This window comes from Camelus ferus, chromosome 26, assembly GCF_009834535.1.
Source record: "Camelus ferus isolate YT-003-E chromosome 26, BCGSAC_Cfer_1.0, whole genome shotgun sequence".
NCBI classification, from domain to species: domain Eukaryota; kingdom Metazoa; phylum Chordata; class Mammalia; order Artiodactyla; family Camelidae; genus Camelus; species Camelus ferus.
The window spans coordinates 5716965-5737175 of NC_045721.1; the positions used below are offsets into that span (position 1 = coordinate 5716965).

Below are 20211 nucleotides of genomic sequence, written 5' to 3' on the forward strand. Positions count from 1 at the left end.
GTTCAGTCATGGGCTATGCTCTCTGGAAATGTATATGCTGTAATGATTGAGGTTACTCAGAAGCAAATATAGTATTTGCCAATAAAGGGGCTCTGAGATGAAATGTGAGATTCTGAAATGGAGTCAAACAGGAAAGGATTGAAAGAGGTCGTTTGGATGACTACATTCAGTTGGGTTTAAAGGATTACTTTTAAAATGTGTATCTGTATCCTCCCTACCCAGGACACAGTCTGTGCTCCAAGAGTATTTTTCCCAGTTGTAAAGATGTTTGTGGATTTAAAATTCCAAAATTTACATCATATTGCACTAGATAAGGTAGGTGAGGAAAATGGGGGAAAAAAAACCACAGTGATTTATGCTGGTGGGACGTTACCTAAGAGTGGCACCCGAGGGAACCTTGGCTTGGATGCGTGTCAGAGAATCTTTGTTCAATTCAGGTGCGCTCTCAAATTTCCCCCTCACCTGTCGTCTCCCTGGGATCATGGAATAATAGTCAACAGACATCTTATAATTAGTGCTTTTCAAAATAAGGTAAACGGGCATAAGTGTGGCACTCCCTTTGGTCCAAGTTTGCAGATTGCTTTTTATAACATAATACACACACACACACACACACACACACACACACATATATATGTTATATATATATATATATATATATAAATTTATATATATATACACACACACCAAAAAAAAAGATAAATAGCCTGAATCTAATTTGAGGAAATACCAGACAAACTCAAATTAAAGGACATGTCATTAAATAACTAACTTGTTACCTTCAAATATATCATGGTTTTAAAAGTCCAGACATGATTGAGGAGTCATTCCAGATCAAAGGAGATTAAAGAGGAATGACAACCAGACACAGGGGGGAAAAAAAGTTTGCTGTCTGGGAAATGGAGGTCATTCTGCTTTCTGGAATCTTCCCAACTTCCATCAAATGGCCTTCCATCCTGAACCTCTTGTTCCACATCAGTGATGTGAGTGACTCGGAAGTCAGGAAGCTAGAACTAACCAGCTGCGGGACCTCCTTCTCAGAGCTTTCTCATCTCTTCAGTACCGAGGTTCATCCCTTAGGTTTTGAATTATTCCCGAGCTTCCCATCAGCTCGAAAACGACAATCCCGCGTTTCTGGGAAATCTGATTGCAGAAGTTTTTCATGTTAGATGTTCTCTCCAAGAAGACGTGCCAGAAATTAAAAAGCAATAATAGAACACTTATTTTATAGATGGAGTCATTTCCATAAAGGAGACTATAATAGAGATTTGCCATTTCAGTCCACAAACTTTTCATATGAGTGACTGAGCAAGGATTGCTTGCTCCCAGTCCTAACAACTACGTCTTTTTGGAGGAAAACAGCGTCTTCGGCAAGAAGGTGGTTGCTCAAAGTATGTCCACAGAAACTTATTTTGAGACGACCCTTTTGAGACTATAGATCACTGGAAGATGTGAAGTTTGCTCATTCTATGTGAATGTGTTGTTCTGGTGAATGTGTGTCTACACGTATGTGTCTGTATACGTGTGTGTGTTTAATCCGCTTGCACATGGAGTCATTTAACATACTGCGGCTTACCTAAGTGGTAATCTTTCTTTGTGGGATTTGCCAGGCTTGGAGACTAAGGACTGGCTTTTCAAAGAGGTGTTTTATCAAAAGGTTGATACAGCCATAGACACAACAAAGGTGTGATGCAAACCCCGCCAGTTGCCTTCCAGCAAGCTCCCGTGCACGTCCATTTACACGCATGCCGACCCCAGAGGAAACCCGCTCCCGGTGGCTAGGATTAATTCCGAGAATGCTGATTTTTAATTTGTCATTCAGTCTGCAGCCCAGCTACGGAGTGAATATCTGGGCAGGAGAGACGCACCACCTTCCCAGCCCCTGCTGGTTGGCAACATACTCAAAGCAATGAGAAAAAAGAATCCAAAAGAAAGAGAAGAAACAGCAGGGGTCCTGGGTTTCCAAATCCGCTCAGTTTCCAAGATCCTGTGTTTTGATACAGAGCCTCAGGAGACTGACAGATGCTGTATTTCCAGTCTGATTTGTGAGATTTTTTTCTGTTTGCTTGCCTTTGCTTTTTGTTTCATGTTTTGAATTTGCATTGAAGGTATTTTTGCTCTTGTTGGAGAAAATTAAGGCAGAAAACTTTTAGGAACTTGACATTGAGGCTTGAGAACAAGTGAAAGGGCAGAAATTAGCAGGCGACCCACGGGTCTGAAAACATGGTTTTAACTGAGAAAAGATATAAGGTAGGGAAACATTTCTGAAAGAGAAAATACTCTGTTTTCTCCTGAGCTACCGGATACCAACTTTCAAATTACACGCCTCTCATTTGAAAATGAATTTTTTATATAAATCAGTGTTTGTTTATATCAAATCATATGTACACGCAGGTCAAGGATCCAAATTAGTTCTTCCTACAAGGCTTGTTACAAAAAACAGCGTTCTGACTTCCCCTTTTTTATATCCCTAAAAGCAACAACTTTCAACTCTTCTACAGATGCTCTGTGAATTTATGTACGTATCTCTAAAGAACGTGCAACTATTTCTGCTTGATTTTTCGATTATAGATATTATCAATTAATTCCCCACTATGAAAGATTAGCTCTTTTTTTTACCACCTCCTGGTCCCAAGTACGTACATCCACTATAGGCTTCCTGTTCACACATTTTCCAATACACTTGCATTATAATTTTGGTTATGGTATTCAGTGTACCCACTGGGTAAACACTCTCTGCAGCTGAACCATGATTACTTTTATTTTCCTTCGCACCATGTTTTCCTTCCCTGGAGTTAATAATTATCTTGCCTTTTTTCCCCCTTTTGCTTAGCTTCCTTTTTAAAAAAAAAAAATTAAAAAATGATCCTTGAGACTCTTAGCCAATGGTAGAGCTCTATAAAACAGGTTCAATATGCTAGGTGTTTTATCAATTATATTTCTTTTTATTATTATCCTGGTTGTTTCCTCTGCTCCTCTTTGTGTTGGACTTCCCATTTTCCTGGACCCCATGTGTTCTTCCTTTTGGATTATTTGCTTAATTTGCTTAATGGGATATATTTTCCAGTAGCTTCTGGGGGAAGAGTGCATTGGAGGTAAATTCTAGAGACAATTTTTATGCATGCCTAAAAAAGGCTTTTTTCAACCCTCTCATTTAGTTGCTGACTTAGCTCACTATAGAATTTTAGATTGGGAATCATTTGGTAGTGTGGGAATTCATTTTTCTAAAAAGCAGAACAATACCTGGATGTAATAGTCAGCTTGTGCTAAGGTATGCTGCAGTAACAAATAACCCTTCAAAATCCCATTCGTTTACAATGGTGGTAGTTTATTTCTCACTCACGTTTTACGCTGTCAGCTATGAGTCATCTCTAATTTGGCTCCATGGGCCGTCTCACTTCAAGATCTAGGAGGAGGTAGCAGTTTCTGTCTGAGCCGCTCCTTTCCTGGCAACGGAAAGAGTAGAAGGATTGATGGTATCACATGACTTGTAAAGTTTTTGCCTAAACGTCATTAGCTAAAGAACGTCCATGTCAAGACTGAAGATGGAATGGGGCATTATATTTCTAATGCATGAAGATATTACAAGTTATGTGACAACTGGAGGGGATCTATTAGCCTCTTACAGAAAGGGAAATAAACAATTTAAAAATATATTACAACCAAAAAGATCACGTTAATGTTAGGGTAACATCTATATTTGTCTTCCCAGAGGATTTTTTATAGCCTGTTTTTCTGAGCTTAAATAGTCAAAACATGGGTAGGTAATACCTCTATTCAACGTCTTCCATTTATTCACCTGTATTTCACTCTCACTGCCATGAGTATGGTTAAGACATGTCGATGTTTGCTCCCACTTAGTCCTAGAAGTATGTTTTCAATGTTAAAATGGACTGTAGAAGCCATTTGGTATAAACCACCAATTAGGTACAAATTTCTAGATTGTAAACCTTGGCTCTCTCACTTAAAATCCCTCAATTACATGTTGGAGTTTACATCACTCATACATAAAACAGGGATATTGAAAGTTGACTCAACAGGCTGTTTTGAGAATTAAATTAAAGGCCATAGTTTATTCAAAGAAACATAGCCAAGTGTGTGACTTATATCAAGTACTCTCTTCATATTCATTAAATGTGAATTTCTGCAGGTTATGAATCAAAAGAAGCTTGACATCAGAAACAGAGTAAGAACTAAGAATACATTAGCCCCCAAACTCTCTTATTAGAGATGCTATTTACTGTCATTGTCAGTAGGCTGAGATAATGCATTTTTAGTTATAGTCAATATTCTCATTGATAACCTAAACTCAGATTCCCAGAAAAGCTGAATCAAAAGTAGACTTAAAAGAAAGCCAAGTTCGTTTGTGTCTTTTTTTTAGATTCCACATATAATTGATATCGTGATATCACCTTCTCTGTCTGACACAAATGAACTTATTTACAAACCAGAAACAGACTCACAGACATAGAAAACAAACTTATGATTACCAAAGGGAAAAGGGAGAGGGAGGGATAAATCAGGAGTTTGGGATTAGTGGATATAAACTCTTTTATATAAAATAGATAAACAACAAGGTCCTACTATATAGCACAGGGAACTATATTCAATATCTTGTTATAACCTATAATGAAAAAGAATATGAAAAAGAATATATACATGTATAACTGAATCACTGTTCTGTACACCAGAAACTAACACAACACTTCTATAAAAAATAAAAGAAAGCCAATGAATGCTACATTATTTTCAACCTGCTTCAGATTTCTTTTCAGGAACATTGCTCCACAGCTATGGTTTATAAACATGTACAGGAACCCATGCATGTATTTGTGGCTGTCTTATCATCGACAGTAGATTGTGAAAATTCTCACTATCTCACGACAGCCCATCCTGGCTTCCAGCCTGCTGTGTGTTTGGTCCCAGGGAGCAGTTTGAGAATTCTCCCAGGGCTACAGAGGCAAAGTTTACTGAAATCAATCTGAGATGCAAGGTGATAATTTCCAAACTGGTCTCATTATCAAATGTAAAGTTCGATTTTATTCTTGGACTCTGCAGAAGTCAGAGGATGAACTTTTACTACCTTTGTGAAACTTTTCCCTCCAACAACTTTGATTTTAGAAAACTCAAGTTTTGACCTCCGAGTGTACTCTGAGTTTATTGTAAAAGAAGCCCCTAGCTCAGTGTGTATTGCCATCTTGGCAATATCAAAGGTAAATCATATCTGATAGCACACTAATGGCTATTGCTGCCCCTCAGTACTTTCCCCAGGAGAACTGTATTTCCTGGGTGGGAATGATGAAGTTGTTATTTACAGCACAGAATCTCCATAAGGCGCCCACAACGGATCTAAACTCTGTTCCTTGATACATGGGTACCATTTTCTTCCTCTCTCGTTCTCTCTTTCTCTGTGTCACTTTTTTTCTTCTCAAGGCATTCATATTGGCCTCTATCTTCTCTTCTGACATTTGCGTCTATGTTTGAAATAACAGTAAATAACACAGAACTTAATGGCTGTGTAAACATCATAGTCAAGTCAGGATCAAAAATCCCTTGCCCTCAACATTTTTCTTTCTAATAGAAACTCAGACTTATAGTTCTTAGGGGGGAAATTATGTTAGTGAAATCTAAAAATACATTAGCACTTGATAAATGACTCTCGAAAGCCTAGGATGTGATTGTTACGTAATCTACAACGCTGAAGATGAATATTTGTTTCTCAGGGTGGGTGTGAATGGAAGGGCATTAAATTGGCCCTCAAGGACTCGGACTCCGGATTTTAGTTTTTGTTTCAGTTTCCCAGGACTGCCATAACAAATGACACAAAGGTGAGCAGCTTAAGAGAAGATGAATTTATTCTTTCACAGTCCTGGAGGCCAGAAGTCTGAAGTCAAGGTGTTGACAGGGCTGTGCTCCCAGAGGCTGTAGGACAGCATCCTTTCCTGCCTCTTCCAGCTTCTGGGGGCTGGTGGTGTTCCCTGGCTTCTGGCCACATCTCTCCTTCTCCACATTGCCTTCTCCTCTGTCTCTCTCAAAATCCCCTCTGCCTCTCTCGTATAAAGATATGTGCGATGGCAGGTAGGATTCAGCCGAATAATCCAGATAGCTCATCCTCTCCAGATCTGTAACTTAATCACATCGTTTGCCGCAAACGATACCGTTACACATTCCTGGGATTTGACGTGGATATCTTCTCAAGGACCACTCCTCTACAGTTCTTATCCTAACTGCCCACAGTTATAAAATCAAGTGTGATTTTTCCTTTGGGGGACTAAACCTCCAGAGAACTCTTCCCAATGGGTTTCTGACATCCTTGGTTGGGAGATTCCCTTCATTCAAGTTCAGTCTGAGGTCACTGGTCTTCACTCTCCCTCTGGCCACCCCTGGCGCCTTCTCACTTGTTTTCTAATGTGGACACCCAGGGATTTTCCTGATGCACTGTCTCCTTTTTTCACCTTCAATGATCTATTAATGAGCTTTATTCTAAAAAACAAAAAACAAAACAAAACAAAACAAAAAAACAAAAACAAAAACAAAAAAAACCCAGATTTGAGGCCATTCCAGATCTAAGGCTTGGAGGTGGGACAGTTTGACATGTCTTGTGGATGACTGTCCCCCCTGGGCTCTCCCACGGAAGATTCTCTTCTGTACTTGGTTCTTGAAGGCTTCACTGGCTTTCCTTGGGGCTTAGAGGCTTTTTAGCTCAGGGAGCTCACTGGAATCGGATTCCAGCTTTTGCCATCTGGTCTCCATCTTTCAGGGGTGAGCAAGGGGAATGCCATTAATAGGTATGAGAGGAGACAGCGAAGAGGAGGGTAACTCTTGCCCTTGGAACAAACCATTAGAACAATTGGGATGTATGTCCGCACACTCCCTCCATCTCTGTACCTACAGTAACTGCCCTGAACATCAAGTCCAGAACTAGACTGAGTCTTCTGAGTTCTTCCCTGCCCTGGACTTGATTTGTGGCTGTCAGTTATTTTCCTGGGAATTAGCACATCTCTAGTTTACTCCTCAGTTCTGAACAGTTTCCTACGTCTTTGTCCTCTGCTCCCTCCTGCCAGACTCAGTCTCTCTTTACTCCAGAGCACAATGAATTGTTTCTGTCCTGACCCACTGCTAGGAATAAGCTTGACAGGGATTGAACACGAAATGACTAAAACAAAGGTGTGAGATAAACAATAAGGGCTTATGGTATAGCAGAGGAAACTATATTCAATTTTGTAATAACCTATAACGAAAAAGAACATGAAAAAGGATATATACATGTATAACTGAATCACAACACTGTACCAGAAACTAACACAACATTGTAAATCCACTACACTTCAATTTAAAAAAAGCTCAATCCTTTTTATTGGTTAGTTTATTCCATGATATGTATGTGCTGAAATCGGTTTAACCAGACACTTGTTAGAGGACATAATTCCAATTTTTAGCTGTTACAAATAAAACATTTGTGTAAAAAAATAAAAATAAAACAGAGGTATGGTTTCTGGCTGATTTACTCTGAAATGGATCAGGATGAAAATGAAGTACTGAGCACAGTTTAATACGTGGCCACCTCCCGTCCCCTCTACTTTCCACGCCTTGTCACAAGGGAGCTTGTGGATGGATGGATTATCATGTACCCTGGAAAAGTGATTCGAATTTCGTGCCTTATATACACTCACTCACTAGCATCTCTTACCAGCAACAAGCCTCCCTGTCTGTTTCACCAGGCAAAGAAAACCTTGGGTGGCTTGATACAGGGTCTACCTATCAAAGCTGGTGGCTTTTATAAAATTAGGAGAAAAATTAGAAGAAAGACAAAGTACTCCAAATGAGGGTATTGGTTTCCTAGGGCTGAAGTAATAAATGACCACAAACTGGGTGGTTTTAAGACAACAGAAATTTAGTCTTACATTTCTGGAGGCTAAAATTCTGAAAACACGGTGTCGGCAGGGCTTCTCTTTCTCTCTTGATGTTCTGGGGGGGAACCCTTGGTTGCCTCTTCCAGCTTCTGGAGGCTGCTGGTGTTTCTTGGCTGGGGCAGCATATTTCCAATCTCTGTTCATCTCAACATGGCTTCCTTCTCTGTGTTTGTGTTTTCTTTCCTTTTATTCTCCCGTAAGGTTACTGGATTGAGGACATACTCCAAACCAACATGACCTCATCTCAAGATCCTTAAATTAACTGCACCTGCAAAGATCCTTTTTCTAAGAAATTCATTCACAGGTTCCAGACAGACCCATCTTTTTGCTTTGGGGTGGGGTGGGGTTGGGAGGCACTACAACTCACTACAATGAGTATATGATTGGCTCTGATTTCTCATGGGCCACAATTGTCTTTTCTATACTCTTACTTTGGGCTCTTAAACGCCAGGCGCTAAGCTGCATAAGGAATGACCTGAAAAACTGATCACCTAATGAGGAAGTGCTTTTCTGCCTCACGATGCATGGTTATGAGTCGGATTCCATCACGGTGGATGACTGTGAAAGACAGAATCAGGAGACATGCTAACATGAAAACGGGATTCCCTGCTTGGCCTTTGGATTTTAATGCTGACGTTTCAGCGTTTTCTATTTCTCCAGTCATATAACCCATCCCTGCCCTGTGTGCATTTTCCTCTGATGTCAAAGAAAGGGGTAATATTTTCTTGTCAAAGGTGGTAGTTCTTCTGTGAATTGTGATTTTCTTAACATGAACACAGTTTGGTGAGAACAATATTGCCACAAAGAATACATTGCTAGACTTAACAGGTGATGTCTCACCAAATGCCTTATAACCTCCAAATTGCTTGGAAATATTGTTTCTAGCACTACAAATAAATCTTTTGGCTAGTTTGAACTTTAGATAATATCTAAATTCCCTTAAGCACCCTCTAGCCAACCCACTGAGTGACCACAGGTTTACTTTGTAGAATCTGTTTTTACGTTTTATTCCTTTACAGAAACAGTCACACTTTGATAGGATTTCTGTGAAAGAGTGTGGGTGTGGGATTTGTACTCTTCGTGGTTGTGTAAATAAATTTCCCCTAGGAAAATGCCAGCTGCTCTTCTAAGAAAGGAATAATTTATCTGACCATCAGCTTTGGGATTAATTAAAAAATACGATGGTATCTTATTCAAAACACAAAATGATCATTCTCCCTTAAACCTTGGCAGGCCTAATAGATCCTTTCCCATCTTATATTTCAGGGGTTCAGTCTGTCTTCACACAGGACATTTGGACAGTGCTTCTCAAATTTTAATGTGCATACAAATCAACGGGGGATTTTGTTAAAATGCAGATTCTGATTAAGGGAGCCTGACATGAGGTCTGAGTTTCTGAGCCTCTAACAAGCTCCCAGGTGATGCCCCCATGCTGCTGGTCTGCGGACCACACTTTGAATAGCAAGACTATAGGATGCATCACATGGGAAAAGCAATAAAAAGATGGTATTTAGGGGAAAAAAAATGCTTGGTTTGGAAAATAATTGATTATCTTCAGTTCTAGAATCTTGGAAAATGAGTGTAGGGTTCATGGTCTACTTGTGGAATTTGAACTCTGAAGATGACTTCTGCCATGTAATCTCTTGAGTTTGCCTACTCAACACTCAAATTTCCTTTAAGGAATTACTCCTGCTCCAGCTCATGAATTCCTACAGAGAATGACAAGTACGGGGCTGACTTCCTACCCAACCACCATCACCACTTTTTACTATCGCAGGGGCAGTGCACACCCCAGGATGAACATACATGCCTCTCTGGATGAATATATGGAATTTCCAAAGGGAAATCCCTTTTCTGCTGAGAATGATAAGCTGGAGGGATGTGACTCTGGGACTCTTTGTAAAAAGGAAGCCAGCAGATAAAAGCAAACAAAACCAGCAAGATTTTTATAACTGGATTACGCATGATTGATGTCCATTGTTCTTATTGTGTAAGGTTATACATTTCCCAAGATATTTTCAGTTGTGCTATTTCCCACTTGTAACTGAAAGCATTTTGATGAATACATTTGCAGAGATTTAAATCAACTGGTCCACTGAATAACTGTATCTTCACTTAGCTTCCCCAGGAAGCAAGGGCTGAGGCCAAAGTTTTCGTGCTTCAACTTTACGAGGAAACTCGATTGAGGGAAGGAGGAGTGAGGATTTAGGAAAATCGGGTAGGGAAGGAGAATCGGTGGGAAGGTGTGTCACTGAGCTGACCACTGCTTTGTATCAAGATCATCTGGTTGCTGATTTCTGTAGGATCCTTTGCTGAGGGTCTGTAGGATCTCTATGTCTCAGGGAAGTCTGCTTGGTTGGAAGGAAGGCAGAAGAATGTATCAGCCCTGCTTTCTCCCTTTGGGCAAAAAGTTGTTTTAATTCACCTCTACCTCCAGGTTGTATTTGTGTGGACATGCAGTCCCTTGGCATTCCAAGCTCAGCAACAATAGAGCCTCAGGGCAGGAATTAACAAGGGAGACCCTTTGGGATGTTCCTTACATGAAGTTGGCTGGTCACTGCAATGCCATCTGTCCTAGAACATGTGGCAAGGTTCCTGGAGGCAGGTGAGGATGGAAAAACCTGAGCTAGTGCATTCTGATGTTGTCTTCTAAGTCTGTGCGCTCTCTTCTGCACCCTGGTGACTAAAATCACCGGCCCAACACGCCCCTCTAGACAGTATTTTATGCAGTGCAGTCTTCTCTTGAAGCTCTTCAACTGAGAGTCCTCCGGAGACACCATGTGTATAGTTCCCTAGAGCTGCTGTCACAAAGCACCACAAAATGTGGCTTAAAATCTCAGAAATTCATTTTCCTATTTCTGGAGGCTGGAAGCCTGAAATCAAGGTGTCAGCAGGGCTGCGCTGCTTCCAAAGCTGCCAGGCGGAATCCTTCCTCACCTCTTCCAGCTTCTGCTGGTTCCTCACTCTGTTTGGCTTGTAGCAGCGTACTCCAGTTTCTCCCTCCATCCTCACGTGGCCTTCTTCTATGGCTCTGCCTCCTCTCCTTTTCTTATAAGGACGCAAGCCATTGGATTTGGCATCCACCCTACGTCTACAATGATGTCATCTTGAGATTCTTAACTAATGAAATCTGCAAAGACCCTATTTCCAAATAAAGTCACATTCTGGTTCCAGGTGCACATGAATTTTGGGGAGACACCATGGTAAAGTTTTGAGAGTAGGGAGCAGCTTAGTTTATTGCATTGTGTGTGATCTCATTGACCTCATGATGCACGCAAGTGTGACAGGTTTGTGCAGCTCAAAATAACACGTTTCTGTGTATAATTCTTCTTGAGGATTTTATGGTATGGCTCAAGTTCCTCACCCCATTTCAATATAATTTTGATCCCTTCCAAATTACTTGCTCATCTATTAAAATAGCAGCTTGTATCCCAGAACAAGCAGTGGGGAGGCATTAGTATTATGCAAATACATATGCAAATATATGCAAAATATTTAAAATAGACACCAATATATTTTAATGTGTCCTAAGGGTGCTCATTCAGTCATTTTATCTTTTTTCCCCCTGGTTCTGCTATGAGATATAAAGTCCAATGCCCCAAACCAAAGAATATTTGAAAATCCCAGCTGAACTCATCGGGCCGCCACCCACAGAATCCAAGAGCTGGAGGTACCACTGAGGATCCCACCTGTTTTCACTAAAATCTGCATCACCCGTTCACTAAACATACGGTAAACATCAAAATTACATTGGTTATATAAAGCAAACATGGACAACAGAAAAATCCAAACTCTGAGAATGTCCTAATCAAAAAAGGACATGGAATACAAAAAAACACAAAAATTTTAAAAGGACAATTCTTGAGATGCAGATCAAACTGCTAAGGCAAATTTTGAAACATTCATTGCAGACCTTTTCCTGGGACTCGTGTCGCAGTAATACGATTTGCTCTGTATTAAGAGTCTAGGTATCATTTTTTAAAATTCCTAATGAGTGAGTGAATAAATGAGTGTGTATCTTTTTTAGGCCCCTTTATTTCCTCCTTCAATTCTGCTTCATTACGTCTGAAGTTCCCCTTTACTGGAGTCTTAGCCACTCTTTCTTCATTTAGGGAATCAGGCTGAAAATTCGTGGGGAAATTGCCACAATAGTTTAATTCACACTAAGTCTTTTCTGAAAGTACCTGTTAATTGTGGGCTGAAGTAGACCCCTATGAGGGATCTTGAGAGAGGACAGAAAGCAGAGGTTACCTTATGCATACATATTCACATGACAGAATTTCCATTTAAGGCCCAACTTCAAAGCTCTCATCCTTCAAGGATGGAGCTGTGCTTAACTCTCTACCCCCCTAGCCTTGTGACCTAACAGCCCTTGAGTAAGTGGAAGAGGCAGAACTCTTGGGACTAACTCAAAGCGCAGGGATGGAATACGAAAAATGTAAGAGAACCGTGTTCATCTACCTTTCAGCCCACCTATAACTTACAAATCACAATATTACAATAGAGTTTAAACTTTTCTGGAGTGAACTCTGTCGCCTTAACTCTGTTGATTGTTTCTTTGCTTCAAAATGAAAGTATATAATTTGGAGAAAGAGTAGTAACCGAAAAGTGGCGTACTACTTGGATTTCTTTTGGAAACAACAGAGAACAATCGCTAGGGGAAAAAGATTTGGTAGGTAAGGGAGAGGAAGGAGATGTGAATGGAGGCGAGAGGGATGATGACAATCTGTGGGGCCCGTGAAGTGGCGACAGATTTTAGTATTTTGGGAGTAAACCCGGTGTTGCCTGCTGCTGAGGTGAGATACTAACGTGGGGCGTGGCCAAGTGGGGAAAGAATATTTTAAGGATCAGTGGTCTATGAACAAGACCCTCCTTTAGTGCTTTCAGAAAGATTTCATTATAGATTTAATTTGCTTTTCAATTAATTCCTACAACTCCAAGCTGTCGGGATCCGACCATGTGCAGAAGTTGCTTTAAAACAAGAGGGGGTGAGCCCGGCTGATGGGGGTGACAATTCAATGAGAGAGAGAGGAGGCATTAACCCTAGTGAGGCTCAGAAATTGTGCACAAGCTGTGGACGGTTTTATCTGTGCAGCAGCCCACGGGTCCAGTACCCCATGGGCACGCATCATGCCAACAGTCATGTTCAGCTGGTGTGCGGTGGCTGCTCGGAGGTCCAGAGCCTCTCTTGAAGGGCAGTGAGGGAGGAGAGGAGGTGGGGAAATCCAACTGCTCCCCGTTGCCAGGTCTGCTCCCCATCGCCGCTTTGTCCCCACCTTCCCATGGACGTAGTAAGGCAAGGTCCTTCCAGGGGAGCCTGTATCCCCTCTAATTCCTGAGAATTATGGATCTGCTTGGTGCCGGGGCTGTGCGGTGGGGCCTGTTGTTTATAGCAACATCCCTGGGAGCTTGGTTTTGTTCTAACGGCACCTTTCTCATCCTCAGTCGAGGAATCTGTCATAACAAGCTCCCATAAATTCCTGCCGGCGCCTCCGTTTTACCACCTCCAGCCTCTCAGCTGTGATATAGGGCCCATCAATCTCGTCGGGACTGTCTCACCGCACTGAGTGCCTGGCTGCCTCTGCCTCCCCCGACTCAGTGTGGCTTGGCCACAAAGGAAAGGGGCTGCAGTGGGGTCTGAGCCGACCCTGGGGGGGCCCTGAAGATGACTGGGGTTTTGGGACCAAGTAAAGGGAGGGGAGGAAGGAGAAGAAACAGGGGTGTAGCAATGAGGTCTCCGAGGAGCAAAATATTTCAGAAGCCGGAATTGGCTAGAGAGACTTGCAGGGGTGTCGTGTGTGTGTGTGTGTGTGTGTGTGTGCGCGCACGCACACTCTGTGCTGATAGATACACAGACCTCAGCAGGTTCCAGCAGCTCAAAGGATAAGACCTGTCCATTATTGATTTTCCTCCATGTTTGATTAGAACTACAAATGGAGGAAGGAGAGAGAGAGTAACTCCAAGCCCTGGGCAGACTTTGACGTTTGCAATAAATCAAGATCTTAATAGTATTTAAAAGGGAGCTTTATATCTAACGTGTTTCCTCCTATGTCAACTCGGGGTGCGTCCTTCCTCTTTCACTACGAGAAACGAGGACCAGACTTGGGAACACATGAGACGCCCACCTGATCCAAGATGCAAAAAATAAATACATTAATCAGTAATCTATACCGAAAAGAAAGAAAGAAATACAGCTGCTTTCTGCGGAGGACACTTACAGTTCAAAGCGGCCCTCTGATGTCCTCTGGCCTGGCCCTCTTCCCTGGGTCAGGGAAGAGGTCAGCTGGAACCAAGATCTGATGCAATTCCTTCTACCTTGCTCTGATTTTCCAGCAAAAACATGATCTTTTCTCCACCTCGACTTTGCTGAGTCTCTGCAATAAAGAAAGAAGAGGGACAGAGATTAGGTAAGCCAACGAATCTACTTCCCCGGAATTGTGTGGGGCTCTGCAAGTTTATATTAACCATCAGCCAGAGCTGAAGTGGGGTGAAAGGAGACAGGGGAAGTGCGGGAGGTGGGATTTGAAAAGTCTGGGGAAATGTGTTCCTTTCCTCTGCCGCACACCCTGTGTGAGTGCCCGACGCCCCTGCCTCGCTTCCCCGGGACACGGTCAGCTGTAGTGGAATTTGCTCTGCTCAGGCCCCGTTTCTATCTAACTGAATCCTAAAACCTTCCCCCATCGGAGGCCGCCATCACTTCCGTCAAGATTCCTATTTTTGCCCCCATTTCATTCTAGCTTCCGCTCCAGGTCCTCTTACTTGTCCTAATTTAATTCCCCTGGCTTGTCTTCCTCTTTCTTATGAGCTCTCTGGGATTTTACAAAAGCTCAGTCTGCAGTTCCCTGAGATTTCCTTACCACCTCTCTAAATTCTACACGCCTCACCTCAGAGCATCCCTGTCTCGTGAGACTCTACTGCCACAAATATTCAGACGACATAAACCTCCCTCTCTCTGCCCTGAGTCACCTTAGCTCCGGTGGGTGCCGCCTTTCTCCTCTTCCCTGGGTCTTGCACTTAGATACCCTGTGATCCAGAAAGCTCAGCACACTTCTGTTACCAACAGCATGATTTTATTGAGCTCAAAGCCTTACATATACCTTTGGTTCTTCTCTCATGTATATCCTCACCTTCGCCCCAGTCATCATGCCCTGTGAATACTCTGTAAAACATCTAGAATCCCTTCCCTCCTTTCCTGTCCCATTGACATTGACCTTGACACTCTTAACCCCTCTGCCTCTTGCTTGGAGAAATAATATACATATATATGGAGGTGTGTATTTGTCTGTCTGTCTGTCTGTCTACCTATCTATCTATCTATCTATCTATCTAAATTTCCTGGATATTTATCTAAACTCTAATCCCTTCCTATTTCAATCCACCCTGATCAGCTGTTCTACACATTTGACTTTCCTCGGTTAACCCACCTCTCCTCCCCAAATGAGAAAATTCTCTTGTTTAGAGGAAATCCCAAAGTCATGGGAGACAGACCATGCCTCTCACTATAGGTGCTGAACGGAAACAAGCATCTGTTTCTCCGTTTTGGTCCCTTGGCAGCTAGCGCACAGGCATGTGACCGGAGTCCAGCCAAATGCATGACCCTCCCAGGGAATCTGAACCTTGAAGAAGCAGCAAGAAGACCCGGGAGGAGTTAAAGGTACTTTGCAGCAGCAGCAGCAGCAGAGTTCAGCAGTGTGGCCACAAGAGATGAGTGGTTTCTATTTATTTACTTTTTTATTGAAGTATAGTCAGTTTACCATGTTGTGTCAATTTCTGGTGGACAGCATAGCGATTCAATTATACATATATATTCCTTTTCATGTTATTTTTCATTATAGGCTATTATAAGGTATTAATAGAGTTCTCTGTGCTCTACAGTAGGACTTTGCTGTTTATCTATTTTATATACAGTAGTTAGTATCTGCTAATCCCGAGCTCCCAATTCATCCCTCCACCCCGAAGTTTCTTTTTTGTTGAAATTATCCAGATGTAATAACCATATTTTTTAGTTTCTTTATTTGATGCTCAGACATCTTGGGGCCTTGCTGACCAGAGAGGAATGAACGGTGCCTCCCAGGGCTTAGCCAGTTCCTAGAGGCAGTAAAAGACTCACCTCTGAGCACCACTTTCGTACGCAAACCAGCCGCTCCAGAGCTGTAGCCATGACCACCTCCTTTATGGGCTGTCACACTCTGGGTACCATGCCCCTACCCTTACCACCCCAGGGCCAAGTACCCGTGGACTAAAGACATCCCTGATGCCCCACAGCCAACCCGTTACTTAACCCAGCCAAACCTAAGCCTGCTTATCCTGCCTTGTTAGTTCTTTCCCATGGAAACCACAGGAAAGGCTCTTGTTTGCTTTTTTTCTCTTAACTTTCTCTGCCCCTTGACCAACGGTGGTGCCTCCCTGGTGTGGCCCTGGGTGACACGGTGTGCCTCCTGTTTTTAGGAATCTATTGTGAGTATACAAATCTCCTTCTTTCTTGAAAATCACTACCATGTCTGTGTGTCTCACCACATCCGAAGCTCAGGCAGCCTTAAAACACCAGACGTGGTTCTGATGCTGACAGCCAAGGATGCCACCTGGTCTGTTTCCTGCCTTATCAGAGTTTGCGAGGTGATAGAGGAACTGGAAACACTAAAACTAACTTAAGAGGGGTCTTATGGCAAAAGAGCAAAAGGCAATCTCATCAAGATCTAAGAATAAGAAATCAAGAACAGCTTTAAAAGATTTGGACCAGAAAAGCCGGGGTCCGAGGCTCTCCCCACTATCTCTCCGCATTCTGATGGCCTCTCTTCTCTGTTCTGAAACACCAAGCTGCTCTGCTCTCATTTTCTTTCTGATTCCAGCATTTGTCATCGGCATGCACAGGGCCCCACGTGGCTGCCCCAACCTGACCCAATTTGATCCTTCCGTTTAAACACTCACCAGGATGTAACTCTGTGCTCAGTGTACCACAGCCCATGGGCCAAGCCTGCCTGGCACCTGCTTATGTCAATAAAGCTTCATTGTAACAGCCAGTCCCACTCACATGTGCAGTTATCTGTGGCTGCTTGTGGGCTACAAGGACAGTTGAGTAGCTGTGATGGAGAGCAGACGGAAGGCAAAAACAAAGTATTTACTCTCTGGTCCTTTGCGGAAGAAAAAAGTTTGCTCACAACTCTACTAACCTAACTGATTCAATCTCTCTGCTCCCCACCTTCAAACTGCAGGGAAAACAATAGATCGGATTCAGCTTTGGTCAGATTTTTACCCCCAATCGAATCACCTAAGAAAAAGTAGATGTAATATCTTGTCATTCCTAGGAATATATTCCTGAGTTTGTGCTGAAGGGACAGGTTGCTAAGAAATGAAAGTAGAAAAAAAAAAAAGAGAGAGAATGAGTTGATTATCACTGTTATTTATTTATTTATTTATTTATTCATTTATTTATTCATTTACTTACTTAAATGGAGGTAGCGGGGATTGAACTCAGGACCTCATGCTTGCTAAGCATGTGCTCTACCACTGAGCTGTACCCTCCCCCTACTATTTTAAAGGTAACCCCATCAGTTTTATCTTTCCACACTGTGCAAGAACATATGACAGCCCCTCATTTCTCCCTAAAATAAAAACTAGGTATCGCTACCTAGCTTTCGAAGTGATTTCCATTCTGCTGGTCTGATCATCTGAGAAAGGATAAGCGCATTTGCTTCCTGTCTGTGATAAACGAACACCAGACATCAGGCGTTCGCGGCTCAGCAACAACCGTGATGGGGGGAGGAGGAGGCGGGCTGCACAGGCTGCGGGATGGACTCCGCCCCCAATCCCGAAAGCAGCTAAACAGCCTAATGGTCCAGGGCTCAGTGCTCAAAGGTGCATGGTGACGAGTGTCTGGTCTGAGCAAGAGTTAATATCGGAGAAAATCCAAGGCAAATCCGTGCAGGCTATTGAAGAGGAAGATCGAGTATTTACCTGTCTGTCTCCCGAAATGATCCAACTCACTGAACTCACAGGGGGCCAGAGCATGTGTAAAGCAGGGTCCTACTTCTCACAAGACAGGGCCAGCCAGGGCTAAGCAGCAGGGACACTGAGGAGAGCCCAGTGAGAAACTGGCTCTGGGGGGAAACTGATGTGAAACAAAGCCTAGATCTGGGGAACAGAGAATCCAGGGGAATGTTTAATAGGCTAGTGTTTGGCAGGCAAGCCTGTGCCCAGTAATCAATCATTCCAGTTATCTGGAGACCCAGTTGGATGGAAACAAGGCTCATTCCCATTTCTGACACCCGGCTGAGCTGAGGCTCCGCACTTGGCCCCCCGGATCCGGATGGGCTGTGAAACGGAATGCTGCAGATGACAGGAATCAATGGCTCCAGCTGAGAGGGGCTGACAGAGGGAAACTATCACATTATTCACTTATTTGCCACCTCTCCACAGTACGAGCTTTCCAGCGCACACAGACGAGTCTCTTTCTTGTCAGCATAAGCCGCTGTGTTCATTCCAACCTAAGAAGCCAGGCTTCTGCTAATTCACGCTCCTCTAATGCCTGCCTCTTCATTCTTACCACACAATACAGCTTCGTTGAACCTAGAAAGTTCGGCTTTCTGTCATCCAGTCTTATAGATCAGACACAGAGTTGAAAGAGCTGAAGCTGAAGTATGCCCGCTGGAAAAAGAAGGATGCCCTCATAAATTACGCGGTGGCTTGCGTTGGTGCGGGTGGTCAGTGTGGAAGAAGAGGATGACTTTCTCAGCAGTGACTGTGCGAAATGTCAATTAACACGTGCTTCATATGCTCTGATTAACATGTGTGCCTTGCATCCAACAGGATTATAAAGTGTTAAAAGACTGACCCGTGTGTTCAGACTCCCGTGCCCCTGCACACGCCACTGTCCTTTCCTAAACCCAGAACACGGCACTGAATTCGGTATTGAGCAAGTGACGGAAGGAATAACTGCCATGTTGTTCTCTGGCCAAACTCGCCCTCTGGGATCCAGCACGGCGCCGGCGACAGACCTGCTTGAGACTACGATCTGGTTCTGTTTTCCTTCTGGTTATGGAACCTTCAGCAAATTGCTTAATAATTGGCATTGTTTTCTCATCTGTAAAAGGAGGATAATGAGTGCCATCGGAGGTTCTGGAGAGGATTACATGATGAAACAATACATGTCGGCTGGCACTAGCATGTACCATTCTTCAGCACAGTTCTGGGCTCAGAGAAAGGGTTCAGTAAATGGCCAGCCAGCATTATTTAGTCTGCATTTTGTCATTATTTGGAACTATTGAATCTTGGCAATGCTCAGTGTCTTTTCAATGCATGAGTTATGAATCAAAAAGATCAACACAGCATTGATGGAGAAGATAATGGATCTATATTAGCAAGAATAGAAATCCCTGAAGACAGACTGTACTCATATTTTACAGGTTTTTAACTTTTGTAATTTAGAGAGATCTGAGAAACAGGGAGGCAGCTTCAACAGAGGTATTTGCTCTTCCTCATCAAAAGCAATTCTGGAGTGTTCATTCTTCTTCCTCTGTTTTGAGATTGCTGTGCTGTTTGCTACATGCCTCTAAAAGAACTGTTTTCTCTCGGCTTCAATTGGACTTACAATTACTCCTTCTTTTTTTTTTTTTTTTCTTTTTTTTTTTGACAAAATAGCATTACTGGTGGGAGAAGCAAAGTCTTTTATTTGTGTTCTTTCACGAATGTGTTCCCATCACATGTTTCAAAGGCCATTTACATCATTAAGACACAATGAACACAGAGGCAGTGTGTTGCCAGCAGTCAGCACAGCTCTACGCTGTGCTGAACCTCGATGTGTCTGAAGCACTCCCTGTCCTTCCTGCCTGTGATGTCACCCTACCCCGGCAATCCATCTGAAATATTGCGTTTTACTGAGCCATTCACCTAGTATGCACAGTATTATGAATCAAGGTTATTTGTTGTAGACTTTTGCTTTTTACTGGTAGTCACAGCTGTGATAAAAAAAAATGGCTGATTTATTCTTAGCTTTTGTTCTACATTTTTTTTGGAGTAAATTCAGTAAGAAAAGGGATGGGGGGAGTACAAAATCTACAAATCTCTGCATAATGCAATTCATCAGAGCACGATTCTAGGGAGAATCACTTTCTCTAAAGGGGAAGTTCTGTCCGACGTAATCTATCCCCCAACCAGGAGGGCTGTAGACTCGGCCACTGACCAGGCAGCACCCATCTGATGGGCTTAGTGTGACTGGGGCTCGGGGACCTCAAAGAGCAAAGCAGCTACCAATTTGTCCCAGGGTCGTAAATTCCAAATCTCGACCGCTCCTTTCTGTTAA

General features: G+C 42.8%; 1 long non-coding RNA gene across 1 annotated transcript in view; it reads right to left on the reverse strand.

Annotated features, from left to right (window-relative positions):
- Nucleotides 1-14097: 14097 nt before the first annotated feature.
- LOC116660000 overlaps nucleotides 14098-20211 on the reverse strand; it is a 207719-nt gene continuing 201605 nt past the window's right edge. The window contains exon 3 of the long non-coding RNA XR_004315356.1: nucleotides 14098-14287. This is a non-coding gene — a long non-coding RNA (uncharacterized LOC116660000). The remainder of the gene's footprint in view (nucleotides 14288-20211) is intronic.